Source organism: Calonectris borealis, chromosome Z (genome assembly GCF_964195595.1).
Source record: "Calonectris borealis chromosome Z, bCalBor7.hap1.2, whole genome shotgun sequence".
In the NCBI taxonomy this organism is placed as follows: domain Eukaryota; kingdom Metazoa; phylum Chordata; class Aves; order Procellariiformes; family Procellariidae; genus Calonectris; species Calonectris borealis.
In genome coordinates this window covers 33,818,200-33,844,824 of record NC_134352.1, presented here as the reverse complement: position 1 = coordinate 33,844,824, position 26,625 = coordinate 33,818,200, and the positions used below count along the sequence as shown (strand labels likewise).

The window sequence follows — 26,625 nt, the reverse complement described above, 5'->3', positions numbered from 1 at the left end:
TGCTTTTATCTCTTAAGAAAGGAGCACATTTTCAAAAAAGACTGCTTTGCCCAGAACCATGACTTAGTAGGGCAGAGAAAATGAGGGAGAGAAAAGGGAGGGCTGGGAAGGGGCTACAGCAGACACCATCAGGAATGACTGACAGTCATTTGGTCTTACTCTCTCAACCCTGCTGGTGATGAGGGGCCTCCCATGCACTCCAGAAACTGGTATCTGAGGCTGCAGAAGTCTTACATTTCTTCCTCTTTCTTTTTGAGGAACAAGACTCCGTTTTTGGTTCTCATTGTCCGTTGCTCTGAACTCAGTAACTGATATAACTGTGGTCAGTCAAGATATTGCGTATGTGTGTGTGTGTATGCTATGTCTGGATCCTCAGAAAGGCAGCCTGGTATTTTATTTTTAAACTTTGGCTCCTGTTGCACAGCCCCACATATAATGGCTCCACTCCTGAAGGTTGGATAGTCTTCTGCTATCAGTTTTCAAAAAAAAACAAAGCCATGCAAGCCAATACCACCAAGAGAACAGGAGCAAAGTTCTCTCCTAAAGATTTTCTTTCCCTCACAGAAAAACAAGAGATCACAGAAAGATTAAGCCATCAGTGTCGTTCCAACTTCCTGCTCCTGTATTCTTACAAGCTGCAGAACATTGTGCAAGTCCCAGTAACTGCTGTGCTTTCAGAGACTTCTCCAGTTTTTTATTTCTGGAAATTTGCTGGAGTTCTGCCAATTTTCCCCAGCTGAGGACCAGACCTTTATGTGGATCAGTACTTACTAAAGCCTTTTATTATGAAGTGGAGAGTCAAAATAGGAATAAGTTTCTCCTTACCTGAAAACAGAACCTATAATGTATCTTCAAGGTCTCAGAAGTTGAAGGAGGCAGAACCAGACTTGCTAATCATAGGACTGGTGCTACAGTTCACCCTTCCTGAAGAGCCTGCCCTTCAGATGTGTTCCAAAGCTGAAAAACTAACTTGTATCATATACCTCTAGCCACCTGCAGTACAAGATCATTTTGGCAGTGAAGCTTCACTGTCAAAAAAACAAGTGGTTTCCTTTTCAGCTGAGCACACAGGGGCTATATCTGTAGGCTTGATTACTAGAAGAAAGGAAATGTTCAAGTTAAAGACAAGAAGGCTCCTTTGCACCCATGCCTGGGAGAAAAGATTTTATACAGAACATGGGAGAGAAATGTAGGGGAAAAAGTTTGCCAAGAGGAAGTTACCTTCTTATTTTAACTTTACTTGCATTTCATGATGGAAGACAGCCATTGATCTCAGCATTACTTACAGGTTAAAATAGTTATTCATTTCAAAACCAAGAAACAGAGGAAACAGCTCAGACCTCTTTCTCCTTCTTCTTTCCTGAACTCCTTTGTTCTCCCATTGTGTTCTAACTCCTCCAGCTAGACTACTGCAATACAGAGTTCTGAATCTTGAAAGGAGTCTTCCAAAACTGAAACTACAAATTAAGAACTGAAAACAATTTGTCAATTAGGGAATCAAAACCCTCCTTCATCCAGCTGTAGTAATTGGTTTATAAAGTTAAAAAGAAAAGCATTTACAGTGAGGCCTCTACTGCGGCATGACCTTCGAAACCAAGCTAATGTACCATTTTCCCCAGAAACTGACTTGTTTGTGCGTCAGTTATCAAAAAAAGCTGATCTAATGATAGTGCTTATTGTTAAAGTCTTTGATTAGCACAGAAGACAAAAAGAGTTAATCTCTAAGTTTCCTGGATGTATCATCCTTAACAGACCAAAGTCTAAGATTTTGAGAGGTGTCTAACAAAAAACCAAAACATATTTCTACTGAAAGGGTCGAGACCCTGGAATCTACTGAAATGCTTTCATAGTATAATTGGTGGGATATCTCTGATAGAAAGTTAGGTTACTCTAGGAAACTGACACGTTGACAAATTCTGATTGAATTTTTATGCCACAACCACCTCTGTGGTAACTGCAGGACCAAAGTATCTAGTTCCTGTCTGTAAAACCAGGACTAAAGTTCTGGGTGACCAAAGTACTGGGTTGTAGAGTCCAGAGGAAACCAGAGGTCTTCTGTTTGGGGGATTTACTGTCCTTTAGAAACCACAATGTGAAAGTCTACAGTAGCTCTGTCAGGACTACAAAAACCCTGTTCCATTTCTTCTTTTCCTTCATTGAGACAATAGGAAAACACATCTAATTTTTAAGAGGAAGGCAGCTTCCACCAACCTTGTGCATAGATTCCACTTTGAGAACAAAATGCAAATCATTTGTCCATAGTTTTAAGCCTAAGACAGCCCGCTACAGATAATCAAGCCTAAACTGGTAACTACAAACCCGGAGTCAGCCTTATCATTTCACTTAACTTGGTTATTTGCTTCCTTTTTCTTTGCTAGGTGAGAAAGAGTCTTCTTGCATGTTCTGATACAACTCAATCACCTCCTTAGAATCCCTACACCTCCAAGTTACAGCATGCCCGTCAGCAGTTCCTTAAGATAACTAATCCCTGACGTACCATGAGATAACAGCAGTGGGAGTCATCTTGCTGAAAGTTCACCTTCTACGACTAGACAGTTGTCCAGGTCCAACTTAATGGTAACAGTCTAAAGCCTGTCTCCCACCACAGCATCTGAAGAGAAACTACACTTAGGCTTGATGCCTTAGGACTTTTCTATAGTCCATTAGTCATTCCAATAACTCTTAATCTTCTTCCACTATTAAATTAGAAATAAAGAACTATTTATATAGCAAACGTTTTCTAGTCTTAGATTCCAGCCACTGCATCTTGTTACAGCTTGGTACAGATTCCAGATTCCTATAATATTGGACATAGCCTGGCAAATTAACAGCTTTTAGTCTTCTAAATGTCACTTCTGAAAACCTGTGAAAGGGAGGAATGGACTATCTGAAAGCTCTCACTGTGAGAGAATTTTCCAGACTTCAAATCATTACTATTCCCAGCATTTCCACACTCGTTTTTACAGACATGACAACTTCAGGAATGGATTTAGTATTCCAAGAGCAGTACTTGCACAGATCAGCAGAGGGTCAACAGTATCTCTTGAGTTTATACATCTAAATGCTGTACTAGTCCACTTAGCTATTCTAACTGTTTTGAATGATATCCACTACTTCACAGGATCACTGTTTTCTGATTTAAAAGGAAGACAGGACTCTTAAAGTCCACATAGGCTACAAAGCCAAGACATTTCTTGAGCGAGTCACAAAGCATTTTCTGTTCCACATTTTCTATCCATTTCAGATATAAACGGAATGAGGAGCTTCTACTGGTGTAGAGAACAGGAGGAAAAAGGAAAAGTGTCTTTAAATCCTGTCAGATACCCTTCTTGTCTGACCTGTGGGATGCTTTTGTTTGCAGTGGAATGGATCCAAAATAAAAAGGAAAACCCTTGCCTTTCTCTTTGGAGATCAAGGGCTCTCAAAGGTACAACACTGGTGTTATTTGTTTCATCTATCAAAGCAAGGTCATTATTTACTTCGGTCATGGAAAGCCTCGAAAGTCTTTTCTGATACACTAGAAAAGCCAATGAGACCTATGATTCACCTGCACTCTCTGCATGAGGTTTTCTCATTCCACAGTCCCCTTCTACTTGAGCTGCAAAAGCAGGTGCCTCCATCTGGATGATCCCTGAGGAACTGACCCAATTCTCAATCCCTTTCACTTGGGGAAAAAAAAAAGCACAAAAGGTATTAGACTTAGATCTAAAGATTGTACAAATACATGTTTTGATGATTTTCCTTCTTCAGTTCAACTCCTTTGTGAATATTTGATGACAGTCCAAAAATTTGCTGTTGTCTTTGAAGTGTAATGGGTAAATTCCAAAATTCAACATTCGGCCACAGGAACTTCAGACATCCACCTTGCTTGACCTGATGGATGACTGAGAAACCAAGCACTCTGCTCTTGCTCAAACTTTTATGCAAGCCAACCCTTCGTGGTTCCTCTTATCTAGGCCATGATATAGCCTTTTTTGTGAAAACATCTCAGCTTTATGATCAGTACAGTGCTCTGCTTTTCTGAAAGTAGTGATTGGTCCAACTGTCTTATATCTTAAAGAGTTCTATTATTAAAAAAAAAAATAAAAACATCCCACAAAACAAAGATAAGATCTGCTTAATATAAAGTTGGGAAATGTAACAGCTTCAAAGGATGGATGCTTTTCTGAAGATCTCCAAAACTAGCCAAGATCCTCTGCTGTGCCTTTATTTCCTGAAGAGGTGAGTAAGCAGAAGATAATAAGAAATTCTTTTGCAGCCTTCACTGATAAACAATTGACTTTTTGTCTCTGCTTAGCACCAGGCTGATACTGTTCTTTCAGAAAATGCTCGCTTTAAGACCCAAATCTTTATCACTTGGGCGAATGCTCCTTGATTTATTTGTGAGATTTATGTCCGCCCTGGAGATTTTTCCTCTTATCCTCACTGAACTCTTTTCCAATAGACTTTTTTTGGAATATGCATTTTTGATCACCCTGTCCAAATAACACCGATTTAGTTTAGACACAGTGTAACCGTCGTTGAACAAAGAAGGCAAAGCAGCCATAAAAGTTCAGCCATTGAGCAACTAGTATCATTATTTCCTCTCCCTGACAGTACTTCCTCTAGGTCAGAGCAGGTGGAAACCCATACTGAAGGTTCTGTTGAGTCAAATCCAGCATGGCACATCCTCTGGGGTGGGATGGGTTTTAACCCTCTCCTAAGAATAAACAGGGAATTTTCAGAATTGCTTTTGGATACTAAACATGCTGATCATGGCAGCCCATTCATCACACATTTAAAAGCTTCAACACTTGGCTTCCACTCAAGGACTCTGATGACCTTCTGATACCTTTTATAAACGGGCTCCTAAAGCAGCATCTTCATCCCCACTGCAGACTAGTGATGGACTCTGTCAGCATCCTGTGGAACTAATTACTTCTTTTTTGAATTGACATAACCTACTATACAGTATGTGGGCAAACAAAGGATGGAAGGGATCTCATGGATCACCAAGACTGGTTCTGTTATCACAGACACAAATCTAATCTCCATTAACTTAAAGAAAAATAGCATGCTTGCTAAAGAAATGACAGCTATGGGTCCCTGAGCCAAGAAAAGCTTGATTTTGAAGAAAACTGGTTCCATATGAAAGTATCATGACAAACCTAATTGCTAGCAATTTCTAGTCCCAATGACCATGCAAAAAGGTAATACACAGGGATCTAACCAGCTATGATACTGACAGAACTTCTACACCCCTTCCTCTAAAAGATTTATTTCTCGGCTGAAATCCCCCTTGAGGCTGGAAGTCAAATATTATAGCTCTGGAATGCGCAGTAACCCTCAATTCTGCCCAGCTTATCAAAAATCCTGTCCTGCTCCCTCTCTTCTTACATTTCCTTGGCCTGATTATGCCTTTAAAAGGGGAGCTTGCTAGTAAAATCCTACTTTGGTTAATTTGGCTATTACAGCTAGACAGCTGGAGCAAGAGAGACAGAAGGATTCTCCTAAGCAGAAGATGACTCTGACTGTCCCAGCATTCCCTATGTAAAAATCCCATCAGGAACACAACTGACAGGTATCCCAGAACACACAGATGAGTTATTCAGGGGAGACAGGAACAGAAAAAGAAAAAGAAAGGGAAAAAACTCTGAATCTCCTCATGTACAGAAAAAGTCTTAAATCACTCTTTATTAGCAGGTGAGAATTAGTTGGATTTCTACACCCACTGAGCTTCCTTCAAGGTAGGCTTGGTCACATATTCCAAGCCTGGAACATTTCATCAGATTCCTAATGCCAGTTAAGATTTTCTAGGCAGGCTACAGAAGAGAAAGTACTCGTTCAATACCAGTAGTCCATTGCCACACTTTCCTATTACAAGTTTGTCAGCCTGCCAGTACAGAGAACTTCTAGAATTCCTGCTTGCTCTCTTCCCACAGAACGCAAAGCAGCATATTCCTTCAGAAACTCTATTCAACCTCCCTTTCTTCTCTATGAGCCTGCATCTTTGAGACAATGGATAAGAGGAGGCGGACCACTTCCTCCATTCATTTGCTCAGCCTGCTGAAGCATCAGATCTGTCTGATCTTGCAGCAGAAGCATTATCCTTTGTTCTGATCAGGTTGCACAAATAGCTGTGCTTGTGTCAGTCCCCGGAGCAGAGATTTTTTTCATGACCAATATGCTTACAGCTCACGCAACACACTGTGTCCTACTAAAAATGTTGCAGTTTGTTTTCCCCCAGATCCAGGAGTTCTACAAAAATACCATTCAGTGTTATGCACTAAGGGAGAACGGGAAACTGTGTAATGCTGTCACTATCCTAGCCAAATAAGCCAAAATATTCATAGCCTCACCAAATGAGCCCAGAGTCATGAGAAGCACCTGAAGGGCCTCAAGCTGAAGGAGTTACAGGGGTACAAGATGATTACGACTCCCGAGACATCCCACCACTTCTTTGCAGGTTAGGCACTCCCCATGCTGATCAGCAACAGCTGCCTTTGCAGGTCCTGACAGCTTACTTCGTCCCCCACAGACAAATTGGGCTGGCCCCAGCCACCCCCACCGCTGTCGTGACATACCTTTGCCCAGAATTCACACCTGGACTGCTTGCAAGCCATCTGCAACTGAAGAGACACAGGTTAGCCACTGCCAGGTTATATGCATATTCAAAGCAGTACGTCTGGTAAGCAGTTCAGTTTCCCACACTGACAGAAGAATAATAAATCACCACATCTACTGATAGAGTCATGAGCTCTCAAAAGGTTACAAAGCATGGCTTTAATTTTCCCTTCCCCCGTTCTACCATAATGCACACTACTTATGAAAACAGTTGTTATCGCACACCCTTCCTTTTCCTAGGGCAGAAAATCAAATTAACCAGAAACACAGCCTATAGGTTCTTCAGAACTTCAGACTGTCAGAAAGTACTCATTCAGGTTGGAGGTTGAACTTTATCTAGTACCTCCAAATTTCTTATATTTTTGCCTAAGTGTAAGTATGTATGCTGCGTCGTCTCTGACACCAGGTAAAAGCTTGAATCCCCATTTCTGGCTTCTAGCCAGGATGTAAAAAGGAAAAAAATTTGCTAATCCATGGTTTGCAATGAAAAAACCACCTACCACAGGGGAAAAATCCTCCTGCCTTTAGCCAAATCTAATCTAATCTACCCTCACAGCTATAATATCACTCTTAGTGCTTCACTCCCTAACTTTAGCTTCACATATGGAACACAGAGAATTACTGATACAAACCTTTTGTACAAGGCCAGTCTGAAGAAAATACATAAATGGGTCTGATTAACATTCCTGAGTTTGCAATCAGAATCAATACAGTTCCATGAAGATATTGCCATTTTTAGTAATTACAATACCCTCTAAAATGCAACAACAGTATATGATTTCTGTTTCATAAAGGCTTTGACTTTCCTTCTATTATCCCAGTCTTGCTTTAGCACATATTTTATATTAGAATGCGTTCCAGGAGGCATATGGCAATAGAACTAGGTCAACCATTAACCAAATAACAGGAAGCTGCTCTGCAGAGCACACCCTTCAAAGCTTGCTTAATGAGCTAGCTCTTCAGAATGTGTCCTTCAGTAAGGTTGAAACTAACAGTTCCACAGGATTTTCTTTAAAGCCACAAGGTCACCCAAGTTAGGCAGCTTCTGGACATGACAGACTCTGAACAGCCATCCCGAAGTGTAAAGGCAGGTCAGGTGTTAAGAGATGAAGAACACTCCACAGTCATGCATAGATCATTGAACATCAGGAACCAGTTCCAATGATTTCTTCATCTTCTCAGCAAGCAGAACCCATCCCATCGTTAATCTACTCCCACAATTTCAGCAAAGAACACAGGAATTTGCCTTTGTAGAGCTTGTGGGGAAGGATACCATCACTAGATAAAGTTACCATCTCTCTGCCTCCTTCCATGCTTTCCTTTCAGAAGATGGCAAATCACTTCCCACATGAAAGTCAACTCCAAACACTCGTAAGGTTTGAAAAAAAGGACTGGTATTAAAGCTTACAAGTCAGTATCTGACTAAATTCTTCATGTCCTGTTTTCCCCTTGATTTTGTTGAGATACATACAGGATTTAACATGATCTGTCAAATCAGGGAGAAAAAAATTCCAACATCATCGTTGACACCTTCATTTCTTCCATCTCAATCTTACCAATTACTTCCACTAAGTATCACATGCCATACTTTTAAACAACCATAGATGCCCAGACTTGAAATAGAAGTTGTTAGGACTCTGAGAAGCATCAGGCACCAAGGAACAGAATCCATGTGTAATATGGAGGTTAGAAAAAGTTCTCATTCATATTATATGGCTAACAGAGCAGTAGAGATGGCCTGATCAAATTGTTTCTAAACAAATAAAACACGAACACTTGCCAGCACTCTGCTTGAAAAGAATTTTGTATACAACACTATATCCATCACACGACTGTTGCAATAACATGATAACTCAACAGCCATGTACCGCAAAGCAGTATCAACTTCTCAACTCAAAAAAGTCACTATAAGCTATGTGACTACAATCAAATCTTGACACTAAACATATATGGGTATTAATATTATTTTCCAATACCCTCAGAAAAATGGATACAGCCTCTTACCTCTTTATCCTAGTCTTTCTTTTGGACAATATTTCTACAAAAATAAAATATTCAAAGGTCCTGAAGTCATTATTTAAGCAAACAAAACCAACACCAAAAAAATCCTCTCTACACCACTGCCAGTGGTAGACTATGTTTCTCCACCATTTTTAATAGGAAGGTATGCTGTGAACATATATATATCAAGAGTTTCCCCAGTAGTTCACATCTATCCTTGTGACATCAAAAATAAAAACAAACAAAAAAAGCAAAAAAACCCCACAACCATGTCCAACAGACTTTCTCCTACTACTGCCTCCATAACTGAGAACTTCTCTGTAAGCTGATGTTTCTGAGATGGGAACTCAAGTCCATCTTTCTGGTGCTAGATCCTGCTGGTCTACCAGATAATAATTCCAGTTCCTAATTATCAGACACAGAAAATTATGAGGCATCCATGATGACAGAGAAAACAGTCAGTGTGTGTGATCATATGTCCCTGCAGATTGCTTTGTATCTTAAGCGACAGCTCCTTGCTGAAACAGGCTAACTGAGTGGAAGACTGCCAAGCATGCTGTGGTGAGATTATCATCTTAGTAGTTATTTATAATAAACTATCTTCGCCAAGTAGCACCTTTTTCAGTATGAAAAAGTCAAGGACAATGTATTTTCTTTGCAGTATAGAGATGTTCTATAAGAAAAGGTGCAGACAAAATCTAGAAGCATTATTCATTTGTATATGAAGAAACACTTCTGATGAACATTCTCCAGTGTGTTCTAAAAACTGTTCAACACCACTAGAAAACCCACAAAATTACCAGCTGCTAGAAAATAGAACCTGCAAGGGAAATTACCTGGACAGACACGACAGAGCAACCATATTTTAGAAAAAGTTTCTTGATTTGCCGGCATCCTTAATACTTCTGATGCTGAAACAGCTACCACTACATGGAGTTATCTATGGAACCAAGAAAAAGTTCTGCCCTGAGAGATGGTGTCTGAGTTTCACATAATTCTTCAGTGCCATTTCTTTGCAAGTGCCCTATGCAGAAGTGCTAGACTCCCATAGCTTCAACCAAAAAATCTCCTGAATGTGGCCAATGGAGCAAGGAGGACTGCATAAGGATGAAGTTACTGCAGAACAGAGCAAACAGTCTTCACACACAAGCCACGTTTTATATGCATCCCCTCCTCCCATCACCAAATTACAACTGGGAAAACATACCTGTGGGTTGACTACTCCCAAACTCCCACTCCAGTTCTTAGTAACATATGAAGAAAGTCATACCTTTGCAGGGCTACCACGGAACAGCATCTGAGACAAGGATTCATTCAAGGGGAGCTGTAATATTATTCTTTGAAAATCCTGCTGAACAGGCAATAGAAACCATGAGAGCTCTGATTATGAAGTTCCACTCTGCCATGCCCGTCAGGAAGGAAGCAAGCTCTGGTATTCTAGAGCTTCCCAGGCTGCAGCTATAGGATGATAACTCCAAATGTTTTGGGGGAAAAAACCCAACAACAAACAACCCCAAACCAGTTGACCAGTCTATCTATGACTGACAGAAGACATATCACTAGATTTTTAAGTCCATAGAGTGCCTAGCAAGCTTATTTAGAAATTCTTTGTGCATATTTAGACAGTCATGTAACAGTATTTGGCTCTTAAAAAAATGGTGTCACAGTAATGTGCCACTAGCTTTAACCAAATAAGAAAAAGAAATTCTAATAGGACATTCCTGCTAAAAAGAAAGCAGAAACAATTACAACAACTTCCTACAGTTTCTTAGTAATTACAGAGTTTCAAAGTCTACACAGTATCACTTGCAGTAGTTCATACCTTTCTGCATTTCGCAGCTGCAGTACAACGTTCTCAAATGGTTACAGCTTTTGAACAAACTGTCTCTGCACTAAAGCCAAAAGGATCTACAATGAAACTTCATCTGAAGCTCAGGACTTTCACATGACTGAACTCTTCTCTTTCTCCAGATCTGCTTAGCCCTTCAGCCTCCCCCCAGTCCCTTTTATAATCCATCAGACATGCTTTTGGAGTGCACTTCACTTGTTTAAAAAAAACAAACAGGTTCAAAAAGAGAAAGAAATTAAACCCTGCTGGGCTGAAGTTTTCAGATGACAAAGCAGAAGGTAGTTGTTTAATACCAAGTATGAAAGCAGCATAAAAGGACAAGATGCAGAGGGGAAAAATCTATTTAGGCTTCCTGCACTGGCATGAAATGGCTGCTTTCCTTCTTACTGCCAGCTCCCATGCTTCATGTTGACATTACACATCCTGTACTGTAGATCCACCCCCATGCTGATGCTTGCCCAACAGAATTATCTCCTGCGTCACAGCAGTGGTAACAGAACTGCTGGCTCTGCAGATCTGAAAGCACCATTTCAATGCTTAATACATGCAGCAACTGGACACGCTACCAGATACTCTGGGTTGGTTTGTGGCACTCTCAGCGCTGTATTACTTGGCCTAACCTTCTGTTAACCAGATGGTCTGTTCTCCCCTTGGGACCAAACCATTAAACTTTATTTTATTAATTTCTACCAAAATGCAGGGACAATTTACAGCACTTGTGTCTGGTTTATCTCCAACAGGGTTGCTAAGATGAAAATGACCTAAAAATAACTGGAAATGCTGCTTCACACCAACAGAGAACAAGATCTTTTGGAGTAAATATTTAAATGATCTGCCAGATGAACTACCATAGCAGTATGAACCACATGGATAGCAACTTGTATTATGTACACATATGCAAAGGTACACAACTCCTGTCATTGTACAAGGGCCTAAGTTGCATTTTTCCTGATCCAAAGCACCTCTCTCTTGAACAGGCAATTACCATATTAGTATCTATACAAACCAATCCCTTAATCAAAAAAAAAAGTGTGAAAAACCATGGCTTCCAAAAACACCACAGTTAGTGATGGGACTCCAGAATGCATGAATATCATCTACAGGCAGCAGAACAACATGAATGTTCTCAATAGAACACCCACAAACTCATATGAAATCGTATTTAAGGGACATGCCAGCATTAATTGAAGTCAAACTTGAGTATTTATAACATACGTGCTCCCCCTGTCAAAATACAAAGGGTGAGAATGAAAGAAAAGGAGCACATGAATGAAAGTGAAATAATTATCTAATGCATAAGCTCCTGTTGGCTCTTGCGAATCAGCTACAACCATGCCCTCACATGCAACCACAAATGAACATCTCATGTATGTAGGTGGTAGTTGTTGAAAGCTAAGGGCATCTTCTATTCAGGATGTAATTTCCAAATGCCTCCCTGAAAAATCCGTAAGAATTAGTCCATGCAGCTAAGGATTTGATCTTCAAATGTTTACTCACAGGAGTAGCTACAGTGAAATTCAAAATCAGATCACAGCGACTATTCACATCAATAAGCTTTTACAGTGTAAGGGCTTTAACCCCATCTTCTATTATCTGCCAAATGTACTACAGTAACAAGAAAATGCAATGGTAGCTGAGGTCTGACCTATTAAAAAGCCTTTGTTAATGTTCCTAACAGTGGCAGTGAGGATTTATTAAATAAATAAATAAAGCATACATGCCTGCACACAAAATAAAATCCCGGGAATGTAAGAAGAATCCTGTAAAAGTTGCAGTTTTACTGCCTTCCAAAGAAAATAGGAAGCCAATCCACATAAAATCTAACCATAATAAATCATTAAAATCTGTTCTTCATGGCTACCACTACAGTGGAGTGCTTCCAAAGCAAGGCTGGATTCACTGTTCAGACTGCTGCATGCTCGTATTTGTCTGAGGCAGTCTTCTCAACCTAAAGCTCCAAATCTCTGCAGGCTGGGGTGTCAAATATGTTTCAATAGGACAGCACTGCTATTATGCAACTTCCCACATGTGACTAACTTCTGATGTGGAAGGAGATCACAAACCATCTTCTTCACACCACTTGGGCAACTAAAACAGTCTTTTGGTCACCCATTACTAAAATTCTCACTTGGACACGAACAATCCTCCAATCTGGAGGTCAACAGATCATCAGGCATTGCCTTCAGCTCATAAGCAGGCTGCTTATTTCACCTGTAAAGAGGATTAGATGCCTTCAGCACATCAAGAAACAAGCATGAGAACAGATTGTGTGACATTTTAGCTCCATCTATCTTTAAAATTTCCCCAAAGAACAGGATTTCTTTTATGTCCCGTTTAAGTTACTACCTCATCATCATATGACTGGCCTCCACTGCCATGACATACAAAACTTCGGTATATGGTGACAGGCCCCCCAGAAAGTCATTCCACAACCTGAAACATCATCTACCCTTCAAACACACTAAAAATAGATTGCTCACCCCCTTGAGGTCTCAGCAGCCCATCTGATATTACAGTACAGTATTAACAAACCTATGTAGACATGAATTCTTAAAATAAGTATCTTCAGAGATAAGACCAGAATACCAGCAAGCAAATTATATTCCTGTACACCACTGAAGTAACATGGGTGAAGCACTGAAGTACCATGGAGGGCAATGAGCATTTCATGTTCGTTTTGCAAGAGCAAAAACATGCAACCTTTGGTCAACCTGTCTGTCATCCTGCCAAGCAACTTCTGACTCAAGGCTTTTGGTCTGAAAGACATTTTCTGAGTGCGACCTCAGCAGTTTTTGTGTGTTTCCTTGCGAGAACAACACACTGAAAATCTTGTATTCCTCCCCTGCTCCACAGTGGAAGGAGAGCGGCACATTTGTAGAGGGCGTGGAATGGAAAATTCATTGTAGTATGTTATCGCCCCTGTAATCTGATAATTTAAAAATAATTCAGGTTTACTCATTTATTCATGCAGCTGGGAGACCCAAATATATTGACTCACTCTTTCAGCAGCTCCAGTGAGTAATACAGTTATGCCCTTGGAGCCAGGGATTTCAGAAGGTCTCACACATGCACGGATAACCTGGCAGGAGAAATCTGCATACTTTTGTGAAACAACAGCTTCTTCTCAACCTACCAGGGTGGAAACACACCAGGAGCCAGCACCACCAAAGAGTTAAATACACGAATCCTGCAAGCCCAGAGCCAAAAGCCATCCTGTATGCTGATTCACAACATGGCCTTCAGTCACATTTACCTCCAGAAGGCCTGATAAAGTCCTCCTCTCCCCAGGTCCTGGTGCTATCGCACACTGTTTTACACCATATGCTTGATCACAGACAAGAGAACTTGACCTCTATATGACCTGACATAGCTGAAAGCTGATATGCTTTCTCCCCACTGCCCTCCCCCAACGAAGATAAAAGGTCATTTAGACCAAAAGGAACCGGTCCACACTGACTTCAAGTTACATTAATTCAACTTTTGGGATGCACTCCTGGCCAGGAACCCAAATAAGGGTGCAAGCCACAGCCATATGAGAGGGCAGGAACAATTCAGCAGTCAAGAAACTAATTAACCAGGCTGAGAGCTGTCTGGCTGCTCTCAATTTTCCATCAGCCATTTGTTAACATTTTTACACTTGTCAAGTTATTTAGCCAAGTATGACAGAAGCACAGTTTCAGAGCCCACCAGTGCCGGAGGTCCTACATCCTGCAGCCAGAGCCACCCAGATGTAGACAAGAAAGGGAAAAACTGAAATGCAAGATCAGAGCTTTTCCAATCAAATAAGGAGAGAAATCATTCCAAATTTGTTCATATTGAGATTTATTTATTTTTCTGACATTACCACTTGTCACACAACACAGAAGAAAACAGGATGACTCCGTATGGCCATTGCCTTCCAGACTTTGCTGCATTATCAACTAAGTAGATACTGTATATATAGTTAGTCTCTTCTTCCATACTCACCACAAGCAGCAACACACCTGAGAACAAATGATCAGTCAGAATGACAGCAGTGACATAGAAACAAAGTGGCAGGTAACTCTAGTTCCCATCTTCCAAGTGTTTGCAAACAGCAGAGCAGGTCTGCTCCAGTCTCACACACCAGAACCACTGCAAAAGGAGATTCTTCTTTTCTTATCTACGTATTGGTTTGTTTCAACATACATGGCAATAGAATCCAGCACCAAGGTCTTAATTTCCAAAATCCCAGTCGAATCCTAATTATGCCTATTTTACTGGGTAGAGGGATGGATGGTTGAAGGAATTAAAAAAATTAAGAGCAAGATTTCAAGGGCTGTACACTAATTCTTTGGTCTCCTTAGTGTTTGGTCAGAGAGGCCTAAAACCCATTATAAAGAGCCACATGCCCACAAATCTAGCTGAGTCTGACTAGAACTGATGAATCCAAGTCTGAGTTAAAATACATAAATATTCAGGGACCTCTCTAAGTTCTCTCCAGAAGCAGTTTGCTCAACTAGAGATGAACACTCATGCCTGATTCACTGCATCCACCTCAAGACCAGCACTCCTCCAAGCTGTCTCACAAGTTTAGCCCAGACTGGAGTGTCCACTCTGTTTAAAAAAAAAAAAAAAGGAAAGGAAAGGAGGAAGAAATTGTTAAACAACCACCACCAACATAAGCCACCTTCACCAATCCCTCTAGAACTTCTGACCTAGGAACTATTTGAGCTGTCAATTTAAGATCAACAAGAGGGAGGCAGAAAGGAAAAAACCATTTTTCAGCATCATCAGACAGCTGAATTCTGGCATTCGGACCACAGCAAGGCCTTTATTAATGATCCCTTTCCCAGCTAGACACTAAATTAAAGTCTTCAGGAAATCAAAGTCATTAGAAGGTAAGTGCACCACCCTGCATGTCACACTCACGCTGGACCGAAATCTTCCAGCACATGTAGTCTTCCCTTGGTGACCCTGTTTATTTGATAAATAAGGAGAAAACTGGGCTGCTGGAGCACAGGTTCTGTATGTCACATTCCCCCATTCCGCTCTTTTCTTTGCCAGCAATGAGAGGTCTAGGGACCATGTGTGGGAAGACTGTGTTTGCCTGGGTCCTGTGATAAGTAGCTATGGTATTTTGAATCCATTTGCATGACAACAGTCCAATCCAGTATGACCCATCTTCTTCCCAAAAGGAATATCCTGTGATGCCTTCTTTCCACAACCACTGATACCACCCTGAAGCAGCACTATTTGAACCTTAAGAGCTGCAAGCGGGAAGGAAGAGTTTGCTCATTCAGCCAGTGCAAAGAAGCCCCTATTGTCCTACAAGGCCACGGAAACAGTGACCACATGTACATCAGAAGATTCCGTTTTTAGCATCTTTCAAAACAAAGTCTTCTCTTTTACATTATCACGAGCACACTGAATCCTCAGTCTTCCTATATCATTCTCTGCAATGTCTGCTTTGTTTTGTCTTGAAAAATCATTCTCCTGCCTCTCTACCCCACGCAATTGCTCTATTAGCAGCAAGTTTCCACTACACATAATTATGGCATGCCGTAGCCTACTTTTCTGTTTGCTGAATAGCTCTGCCTATTTTCTACTTGTGCTGATGCTACCATTTACTTTTCCTGACACTCTAATCCTTGTATCCTTTGAAGGCCTGACTTCCTCCACCATGACAGCAGCTGGGGTTCTCAGGCCCCTTTCCAGAGCTTTTTAATAGCAACAGTAATGCCATCGCTGAACATCCCACTTCTTAATCTTCAGGTCAGCATAGAGCCTGTACCTGTAACAAGTTCTGCAAATACACCGTCCAGTACTGCTGACCACCCATTATCTAAATGACTAGCAAGTTATTAATTGCATATTCCTGGCATTGAAAGGAGAAGGAAAAACACAGGCACGCAATGCAAGCACCTAGCTTCTCCTAAAAGCATGAAATAACTCTCCGATTTTCTGCATAATCCCAATTAGATTGTTTTACATTCCACCACGAAGTAACAAGTGACACACTTTAACAACTGAGTTCTTATTTTAACTAGTTCAAAACTAACAGGAGTAGTCCAGTGAATCAAGTGTTTTCTCAGAATTATCTGTCCTCAACACACTGGCCTTGCAATGATTGCTACCCCGATAAGCTCTCAGTAAGTCCTTCTTAATCACTCATGACATTGATGTTGTGCCTACAGCTCTTTATGCTGACATTATTAAACATGTATTCTTAAAGAGACTGTATTTGACTCCACTCAAGAACAATGACCGCACATCCCAAGATATCTCATTTCCACATCTTCTTTAAATTACCAAATAAACGTAAACTGATTGTTTTTCTTGAGGCATCTTACCATCTTCTACCCAAAAAACTGCTGTTAGCCCAAGCCAAAAACCTATTGTATTTCCCCTAGACAGAAGCTGTGGAGGTCCATAATTCTGTCATAAAGACTAGCCAAAAACGAAGAGGCTTGTAGATCAAGGGGAAATAAAAGGCATAGCACAGTTGCTAGGTCTGGGACTGATGCTTTGGTAACCAGTGTATCTCAAAAATTACTACAAAGCAATCACAAGCAATGGTGAAGGAAGGCTCTTTTTCAAACACTGCTTAAAGAAAAGTTCCTTCAAGTAGTACTTAGGCAAGGATATTTTGAGTTACAGCAGTAACACATACTGCCTCAAGCTGAAGAAAGCAACTGTACCAAGATCTTCAACTCCTGAAGATCTGAAGAGAACACAGAAAATAATGAAATTGTACATAAGACTATGTGTTTCAAATGTAAGACACCAGAAATAAAGATTCCCTTTTCCTCATCTCAAACCCCCTTTAGAGTTGTGTTTGTACTGCAACATCTGGCACAGCTTCATAAAACTCGAGAGATGAGGGGCAGACTTTAGATCTTTGGTATTGTTTTTAAAGTTAAAAGAACAAAATGGAACAAAACCGAAAACAGTATCATGTGACTTTTTATTTACCTATGTGTTCAACTTCCCAAACACAGGCTGAAACCAGAAGAACACTTCCAAAACTCAGGACACAAATGAAGACTGCATTCTATTAAATCTAGTCCCCTCATTTGGAAACTTCTACTAAAGCCTTTTCACTACAACCAACAAGATAATTACCATAAGTTGAGCTATCTCCCTTCCTCCCCCCTTTTCTTCTTTCAGCACTGGCATACAAACCATGCTATTTTAACTTCTTTCCTGTTCTCCCAGTTCTTCTGGAACATTTTATTTTCAACAGTCAACTCATTTGGAGAAGTGCCATGCTGAAGTTCAACCGTTTACAATGTTAACTGTGTCTCTGCCAGCAGCTGAAGACTAGCATCACACCACCTTCTTCAGCACCTCTTGATTAAACAATTTGAGTTCCTCTCTCTGAGAGGTTAGCAGATGTTTAAGCAGCCTTCATTCTCATCATACTCTTTTTTTCCTTCAAAATTATTCTCACTCGCTGAAGAGTAAGGTGGCATTTCTCATCCCCTCCTCAATTAATACTTCACAGACCTCCTGCTCACCTTCTATAGGCCCATATTCTATTTTAACACAACCTAAAAGATTTCCATTAAACAAACCCTTTCAGACATATTGCTTGATTATTTAATACTCTAGAAGGAAGCAACTCTTTGAAAAGCAAGCAAGCATTTAGACTGATGAAGTTCAACATTTTTACTGAAGCCAGCAATTAGAAGTTCATACTTGATCACATGTTGATCAAGTATGCAAGTTAAGCAAATCATACAGTTCTGGCGCTATCAGCAGACTGTTTTAATCCAGAACAAGTACATTATTTAATTTCAAAATAGAGAAATATCTGTGAAGAGAGCATTTACATTATTTTTCTACTACAGTGGATTGGAAGTATAGCAAAGGATAAGGAAACAAAATAACATGAAAAGACACAAAGACATATTGGCCTTTGTAGACCTTTCCTGATCGGCTAAAACAGGATCTCCTTCCTCTACCAGTATGCTTCTTCAAATCACTCTGTACAGTATTTCACTGGAGGTTTTTGGATACTACAGGTTTTGTCCCTAAGTTTGCTTAGTGATAGCTCCATAACAGGGCAATGTTAGTTAATGAATACTACACAGCTATTCACCAGTTTCACACTTCTAAGTCCTTTTGCTGCAGTTTCTTACTATAAAGCAGTGTTGTTCTGTTCAATGTAAGAAATTACCCACAACACCACGCAGAGAAAAACTGGAGCAATCTCAATTTATATTGTAACTCTACACATGTGGTTTGGAATAATAGGAAAACTCAACAGGAAAAACTCATTTACACTGATTTCTGGGAGTTCCAAATTTCAAGAGACATCTTTGGCCTTTTCTGAAGTAACCTTCCTCAAACTGTAAGTTGTACTATTATAAGACTTTAGTTCTTCCCATTTCCTCTTTAAGGCTAAAATTAAACTTGTCCATTCCTTGGGGCCCAGAGTAACATCTGACAGATGTCCAGACATCTATGTTGAACACAGTTCTTCTCCAATACTTATCTACTTATCAATTCTCTTTTCAATCACTCATGTCTTCATAAAAGTCAATCCTCCTTTAAGTCAAAGTTCATAACACTAAAGAATTTGTTATAAACTTCACTGAATTGAAATGATCATCTTTTTTTTTCCACTTCTACTTGCAGTTGTTCTACTTTCCTTTTACAGCATCCAATTATGTACTCATACTCTTCACAGTCTGAGCATACACAACATATTTTTACTTTTCCTCTTATAAAAATAATTTTTAAAAATTATGGAAGGAAATTCAAAACATGACATTTTAAATTTCTCAACAATGTAATCCATTATGAACCCACTAAAAGTGTATAAGGAAATCAAATCATTGTTTAAACATTTTTAAAGCAGTGGTCTGTAGGCTATGTCTAATGGGGTTGAGAAAAGCGATTAAGAATAGCAAGTTTATATACTGAAGAATAAGCTATGAATGCAGTTTCTGTTACAGCTTGCACCATGAAAAAGTTCTGGGTACCCACAAACCAAAAGCAATTGAAAGCCATTGTCGGAATGAAGAAATTTGTGCCTTATTACAAGGAACGTTCTAGTCACCACCATCTCATGAATTAAGATTATCTTTCTGTAACTCACTGGTTTGGGTTTGGGGTTTTTTTTTAGATTAGTTTTGTTTTGTTTTTAAAAATAAAAGAAGTCCCTCAGCTAGTATTTTAACAGCAAAGTGAACTTCAGTCTGTCTGGGCAGAACTACAGCAAGAAACATCATTAACAAGAATATCATTCTCTAAAAGGATTTCAGTCTCATAGTGAAGAACCCCCCCATAGAAATAACACCACTCTCACTCCAACTCAAACTATTCCAATGACATTTGGTTTTCTAGGGTGTCTGTCACCACAGGAAGGGGACAAGAGGCCCTCCCATAAAGATCCTCAGCTTAAATCTCAAACTTGTTCTTGGATTGCACATGCCCCATTCAAGAGCAATGTATCTGTAGGGCACATTGTAGCGCAAGCACTGAATTGACCTCTCAGGAAGTAACAGGAGATTCAGAATTCTGAACTATACCTAAGAAGACTGCATACAGTCTTCTTACACAGGGGATGGGTACTTAGGATCTGACCCAAACAAGCAAAGGTCAGTGGGGACATTTCCAGTTTCTTCAGTGGCTGCTGATTTAGACCTGTGCAGAGATTGCAAAGTGCATCAAAGAACATCACCTCAGGGGAAAAAAAAACCCAAACAGTTAAGCTCCCTCTTTACTTTGTCAAAATCGAAGATTAAACATACCTGAAATGGTACGTGTTCCATGGCCCACTTCTGAAAGATGGAGACAACCACAGTATCTCAGAAATTTGGGTGACATATCAGCAACAAGAACTTAAGAAATGCATAGTTGATAATGCAATATCCTTCCCAAGTATATTAGATTATATACTAAACCATTTTCTCCATAGCAAAAATAAAACAAAGCCATTGATTTTAACCTTGCAGCAGCTGGATTCCAAGTTCATCGCTAGTCATTGCAATCCTCAAATCCTTCTATTCTTTTTGCACATCTAGGAGTGTGTTCTGATTCAGATTCACTGATCCCCTATCTTGTCACTTACACCTCCCATATGTAAAACATTCCTTCTTAAACTCTTCAGAGTAACCTATGTATGAACATTACTGATACCTTTCTATGGAGCTATGCCTTCAAGCTCAGTAGCACTGCAGTCTGGTATCCCCTTCATGCATTTCAGCATGTAGTTTGAATTTTTTGAGGAACTGCATCTACTATGCAACTGATGTGCAAATTTAGGTTGGTGGGAAAAGAGTGAGACCTGGTTTGAGTCTACTCAAAATGACTTCAGATTAAAAGGTGGGTTAAAAAAAAGGACACAAATTCCTGTTCAACTGCTATCTCACTTTAAAGATCTTAGGTTTCCATAATGACATTAAAATCATAACAAGAATGTTGCCATAAGTTTTCAGAAAAAAATATTTTAAGACACCAAAAAGACAGCTGTGAAAATTGTTTTCTTTTTTCCGTAAGAAATTATGTGTGTTATGATGCTCTGAGGAACCTACTAAAAGCTTGCTGGCATCATTTTAATGCAACCTAGTGAGTAGGGAGAAATATTCCATCTTAATTTAAAATACATCCAAAAGAAGGAATGCTCTTGAAAATCAGATGTTAAAAATCCCAAAAATCAGGCATCACCATCATCACCTAGAAAAAAAATGACATTTCATGACGTTCTCTGGAAGAACCTGAGCAGCCTCAAGCTGCGTGCACTTACCTCCAAATGCTTTCAAAAATCTATAAATATATGCATATATACACTATTTCTTTGGCCAACTGATCAACCTCCTAAATTCTGTGGTCTTTAACCAAAGAAAAATATCTAGAAAGGTGACCTCCGCATGAAAGCATAAGAGCAAAAAAGCCTGAGGATGTGTTTCTCTGTGTGAAGGAGAATCTGAGCAATTTCCTCCAATCCTCATTTCCTGATAGCATGAAGTCAGAGAGAAGACCCATCACAATGTTGTACATTGAAAAAACTGAAGAAACCTTAGGGGAAAAAATCATTATTAAGCCAGCTACTGCCAGCAAAGCTTCAAAACATGGAGAGACATCCACGATGTTAGGAGCACTTCCCATCTCAGCTTTGTCTACTCTCTCTCTCCTCCATTTTCTGGTGGAGCTAGAGAACATGACATGGCTTACCTGACTCAGATCACAGCTCTCTGCCAAACTAGTCACTTCCTCTTAGACATGCAAGCAGCTTCATGAGACAAACAGACCCCCACAGACACACACACAAAAGCAGCAGCAGAAAGCACTCAAACTTGAAGGTCTTTCTCCTTCCAAACACCAGAAAAACGAATGAAAGTTTTCCTTTTTCTCCCCCAAAAGAGGGAGGTGAGGGGGGGAGAAATCCTATCAGATCACAACTACATGAAGCTCCAGGAGGATCTCTCTGTGTGGAGAATAGAAACCACAATGCTAAGAGGAGCGGGGGGGGGGCGAGAAGAAGGTTACTCCAGAAGACATAAAGAGCCTGTAGACTGTGTGTGTGCATGTGTGCGAGAGCGAGGAGAAGCTTTGTGTTGTGGAGCCTGGACTGGAACCAAAGCAGACAGCTTGCAAATGGAGGACAGGGAGATAAAGAAAGGGAAAGAGGGGGAGAGATAGTGAGAAAGCCGCTCCGGGTGGTTGAGAAAGGGGCAGGGGAGAAAGCGCCTTCTCCCTCGCCTGGTTTAAAGGTAGGGACATCGGAGAACTGAGCAAGAAGAAGTGGGCTCCTTCCCCTTCCTTTCTTCCCTTCTCGCTCTCTTTCTCCCAAAGGAGAGCACAAGCGTGTGTAATGGCTCCTGCTCTCCAGCTGAACGCTGTCCTCCTCCAAGCAACCTCCTGCGGGCACCACCAGCCCCCCAGCCCCGACGCCGCCGGGGACCCCCGCATCCCAACTCCAGGAGAGCCGCGGTGGGGGCACCACCGCCGGGGTGAGGGACCAGCCTCACCAGCGGCGAGGAGGAGGGCAGCGAGAGGGGACGAGGGGAAAGAGAAGGAGAGGAAGAGGGGGAGAGAGAGAAAGCAAGAAAGAAAGAAAGAAAGGAAGGAAGAAAGAGGTCACCCGATTGCCTGGGTCGTGCCAGCACGGAGCTTTTCTCTCCTCCGTGTCTCTCCCGTCTCTGATCCAAGTCCACACGCACAGCACCATCCAGACCTCGCACACACACACATATCCTCTCGGGCACCCCCCACCCCGAAAGCTCGGCTGATATCTCACTTATCTCCCCATACTCCCCCCCCCCTTAGTGCAACAACAAAAAATTAATTAACCGCCTTCCTCCTCCTCCCACCACCACCACCACCACCACCAGCACCTCCTCCTCTTCTCCTCCTCCATGCAAGAGACTTCTCTCTCAAACAAAACACCCCGCTCTCGCTCCCCTCTCTTCTCTTTTTTTTTTTTCTTCCTTTCTTTCTTCCGCCTTCCTCCGTTGACCGAATGAATGGATTTCAGAGGAAGGTGGTGGAAAGAAAGAAAGACAGAAAAGACCAAACAAAAAAAATATATATATACACACACGAGAGATGATCTCTCCAATGCCAAACCGGAGATGGGTTTTAATTGCAAGAACTTACAGGAGCGTCCCGGCACTGCTGCTCTTGCTGCTGCCTCCTCTCCTCTTCCTCTCTGCCTAGCTCTTCTTCTTGTTATTGTTGTGGAAGTTGTTTTGTGAGTCTCATGTGCTCCTTGCCAGGTCTCAGCAATGGAGGATCGCCATCTTTCCCTGCTTTTCCCCCCCCTCTCTCTCTCCCTCTCCCTCTCTCTCTCTCCTTCACTGGTTTGCTGCAGCTGCAGATGACCTGAGATATCCGTCTCTCTCTCTCTCTCTCACTCACCCTCTGTGTCTCTCTCTGAATAATGAGCAACCAGAGGGAGAGAGAGAAAGAAGACAATCTCCTCTCCTACCACACAAAACGCAAGAGCACCAGGGGGTGCAAGAATCCTTTCTAACAACAACAACAACGTGTAGGGGAAGAGGAGGAAAAAGAGAAAGAAAAGAGAAGAAAAGAGAGGAGGAAAAGGCAAGAAGAAAGAGAAGGAGGGAGGTGGAAGAGGAGGGGGGAAAGCAAGCAAACAAGAGAGATCCAGGAGGCAGACAGATGGAGGAGAAGATGGTAGTGATAGAGGAGGAGGTGTTGAAGATGAAGGAGATTAAGAGGAGGAAGGTGGTAACAAAAAGTTAAGGTTTGGGACACTGAATCACTCACAGGCCAGGGAGGAGGAGAAGAAGGGGGAAAGATCTGAAGAGCTTCCCCTTCCAAGCTGTTGCCTTCACAAAGCTTCCTGTGCAGGAGCGCTCAGCAGCTCCTGCGATGCTGGGGGAGCCGCTCGGATGGAGTGCTCTGCTAGGTCATAGCTCTCTTCCAGCCATGGCAAAAACCGGTTTCTGCATGCAGATCTGCCCCTGAGGTGATCCCTCAGACACATCCATCTAGAGGCTAATCTTCCCTGAGCAGGGTAAAGAACATAAATGGAGCTGGAGGTTGCAAAGTATAAAACCAGATCTACCACGTGGTTGGTTTTTAATCCCCCTTCCAGCTCGCATTTGATGTGGAGAAAGGAGACTCGAATTGTCCATTTCTGGCACGTATTTTGAAGTCTACTCCCGGAAATAAATACAGTCATCTCCAGGTTTTTTATTTCTCACAAGCATTTAGGAGAAAAGAGAGCTTGTACTACCGAGCACCAAAATCACTTCCTACATTGGTGAAACGTTTTTGGCTGCAAAATAAAATAAATAATTCTACTTAAAATAACTTTTATGCCTTCCAACACCTAGTTGTCTGCTCCTCTGTGACTGATTATTTAAAACCGTGGAAACTAACGATCAAGGCTCACAAAGAAAGGTATCTTGGTGATGAAGGCAAGCAAGCAAAGACAAAGCGGCTGTAGCCTGCATTTTTATGTAGTCTCGTTTCTATTAAGCATTGTGCTGAGCTACTTCTTTTGCTCGACATCCCCCCCTCCTCCCCCTCCAATCTTCCTACAGCACCAGGTCAGATTCTTTCTAGGGTTATGTCTAGCACTGGAGTGTGTGTGTGGGATGGGGGGGGATTAGGGGTTATGTGCAGACTCAGAAAATCAATACAAGGGAGTGAGGCAAAATCAATTTGAGCACAAGGGCATGACTGGTATTGGAACATCACTGGGATTTCTCTAGCCCTCAAGCGCTGCAATTTGCATGGGTGGAAGACAGACTAGAACCACAAAGCTCCGGTTCGGGTGAGGGGGGAGACCCCTCCCCTGCTCCGAGGAAGTTTTGTGTGAGTGGTGAAGCTGAGATGATCTTCTTAAAAGAGTCCAGATTTTACTGGCTCTGGGAGAGGTCAGGCATGTTAGAACTTCATTGTCTGAACTCTCCCAGCTCAGCTGAAGACCAAATGCAGAAATGCTAACGATAGCAATAAAATAAAATAACAAAAATCGGTCGCCCAGGTACTAGTCAAATATTAAACCCATGCACTCTCCGATCTTCCCATCCGCAAGACTGCTGTGAGTACAAAGCACACAGGCAGGATCTCTCCCATTAAATCTTCTCTTTCTTTGAGCCGTGCAAGTTAATCACTAAACAGGAGAAAGATCTTCTCCCTCCTCCTCTCCCCTCTTTCCGCTCTCCCCCTCCTCGCCCCAAACAAGTGCTGTGAGAAATAGGAGGAAGAATAATATCTGGGCAGAAGGAGCACTGCTGGATTTAGAGAATCCTTCTTAAGGAAAAGGGGAAAAAACATCAAAACTGGGGATTCCTACTAAGACTACTGGTTTCATGCAGACAAATGAAGCGGACACCTCCTAAGAAGCTGATAAAAGAACATTAAGGAAAAGGGAGGGACTGTCTTTACGGCTGCCAGAATGTGCATGTGTTCTGCCTGCAATTTTCTATAAATCATCCTCTTCGCAGGAAGAGAGCGCCTGGGCTTTGCAATCTTTGACGTACCATCAACGCCGAGGCAGATAATTTACCTCTTTGTCTCCCAGCATTACATTTTAAATTAAAAAAAAAAAAAAAAAAAAGAAAAAAAAAGAAAAAAGGAAAATAGAGCAACCCCACAACCACAAACCCCAAAACACCTGACTTCTGACCAGCCACCCTCCAGGGAAACAACAATCCCGTTTCAAAATGATGGCTCTTGGGAGGAGTGGGCATCAAACCTTGGGGGGGCGGGGGGGAAAGCAAGCAAGCAAGCAAATGTATCTTCATGGAGGTAGCCTGGAAATGTTTTCCCGCCCTATCCCCCCGTCCTTTGGCGGGGGGGGGAGCGGGGAGGGGGGGTCCCTCCTGGGCCGGTCCCGTGGGGGACCCCCGTGCTTCGGCGGGGAGCGCGGGTGTCGGGGTACCCACCCGCGGCCCCGGGGAGGAGGTCGGGGCGGCCAGAGGAACCCCGGCGCTGGAGGGCAGTGCCGGGGGGCACGGGGCGGGAGGCTTCTCGCTCGGGGTTGGGTGGTCCACAACTTCCTCCCGCAGGTTTTCTGCCATCCCCACCGTGCTCCGACCGCCGCCTGGGAAAGTCAGCGGCGAGGTGGACACGCTGGGCTGGGAGAGCCCCACCAAGAAGCAGCCACCAGGGAAAAGAGAGGGGGAAGCCTCCCCGGGGCCCCCCGTGTCCACGGACCGCTGGTTTCGCGCAGGAACTGGCGCTTCTGGTTGCCGAGTCCAGTGGAGGCGAGGGGGGCAAGTCCGGAGGGTGCAGGACCCTCCACGGGTGGTGGGCGGGCGGGGGAGGGCTTTAGCTGCGGGGTGGCTCGCCCGGGTGCCGTGCCCAGGAATAAAGAGGTTAACCGTGCTGACAGCCCCCTGGTCCTAATTACCCCGGCGGGTTAACAGCCCCATTAAGGACAATGAACATAGTTTGCACCTCTCTGGGTGCTGGCATTTGGGTCGCCGGGACGCCAGAGGACGTCGGGGTGTAGGCAAAGTCGCCGGTACCTCCTCTGCCAGGGACGGCAGTGGGGAAGCCGGGACGGAGCCTTCCATGGGGCTTAGCACCCCCGCTCCCCAGCAGGGGTAGGGGGGCGGTGAGAGGGGATTTCAGCTTCTGTCCGTCTTCCCAGCAGGGATTGTGTCCCACCACCTCCTTGGCTGAAGCCACAGGAGAGGAATGTTCTTGGTTTTAAAGAAAAATTTAACATCCCCCCCCCATAGACTTGGGGCAGATGGATGATGTTCCACCATGTGGCCAGG

The 26,625-nt window shown here is 42.3% G+C and overlaps 1 protein-coding gene across 7 annotated transcripts in view; it reads right to left on the bottom strand.

The window, feature by feature from the left end:
• ZNF462 (zinc finger protein 462) overlaps window positions 1-25,829 on the bottom strand; it is a 93,691-nt gene extending 67,862 nt beyond the window's left edge. For 2 of the 7 annotated variants that reach the window (XM_075137476.1, XM_075137483.1), the window contains exon 1: window positions 23,021-25,828. The gene's annotated coding sequence lies outside the window, so the exon portion shown is untranslated. Of the gene's footprint in view, window positions 1-6,563; window positions 6,609-10,426; window positions 11,610-22,505; window positions 22,656-23,020 lie in introns of those variants that run through there. The other 5 variants (XM_075137479.1, XM_075137478.1, XM_075137482.1 and 2 more) reach the window with 5 other exon arrangements.
• Between the last annotated feature and the right edge of the window lie 796 nt (window positions 25,830-26,625).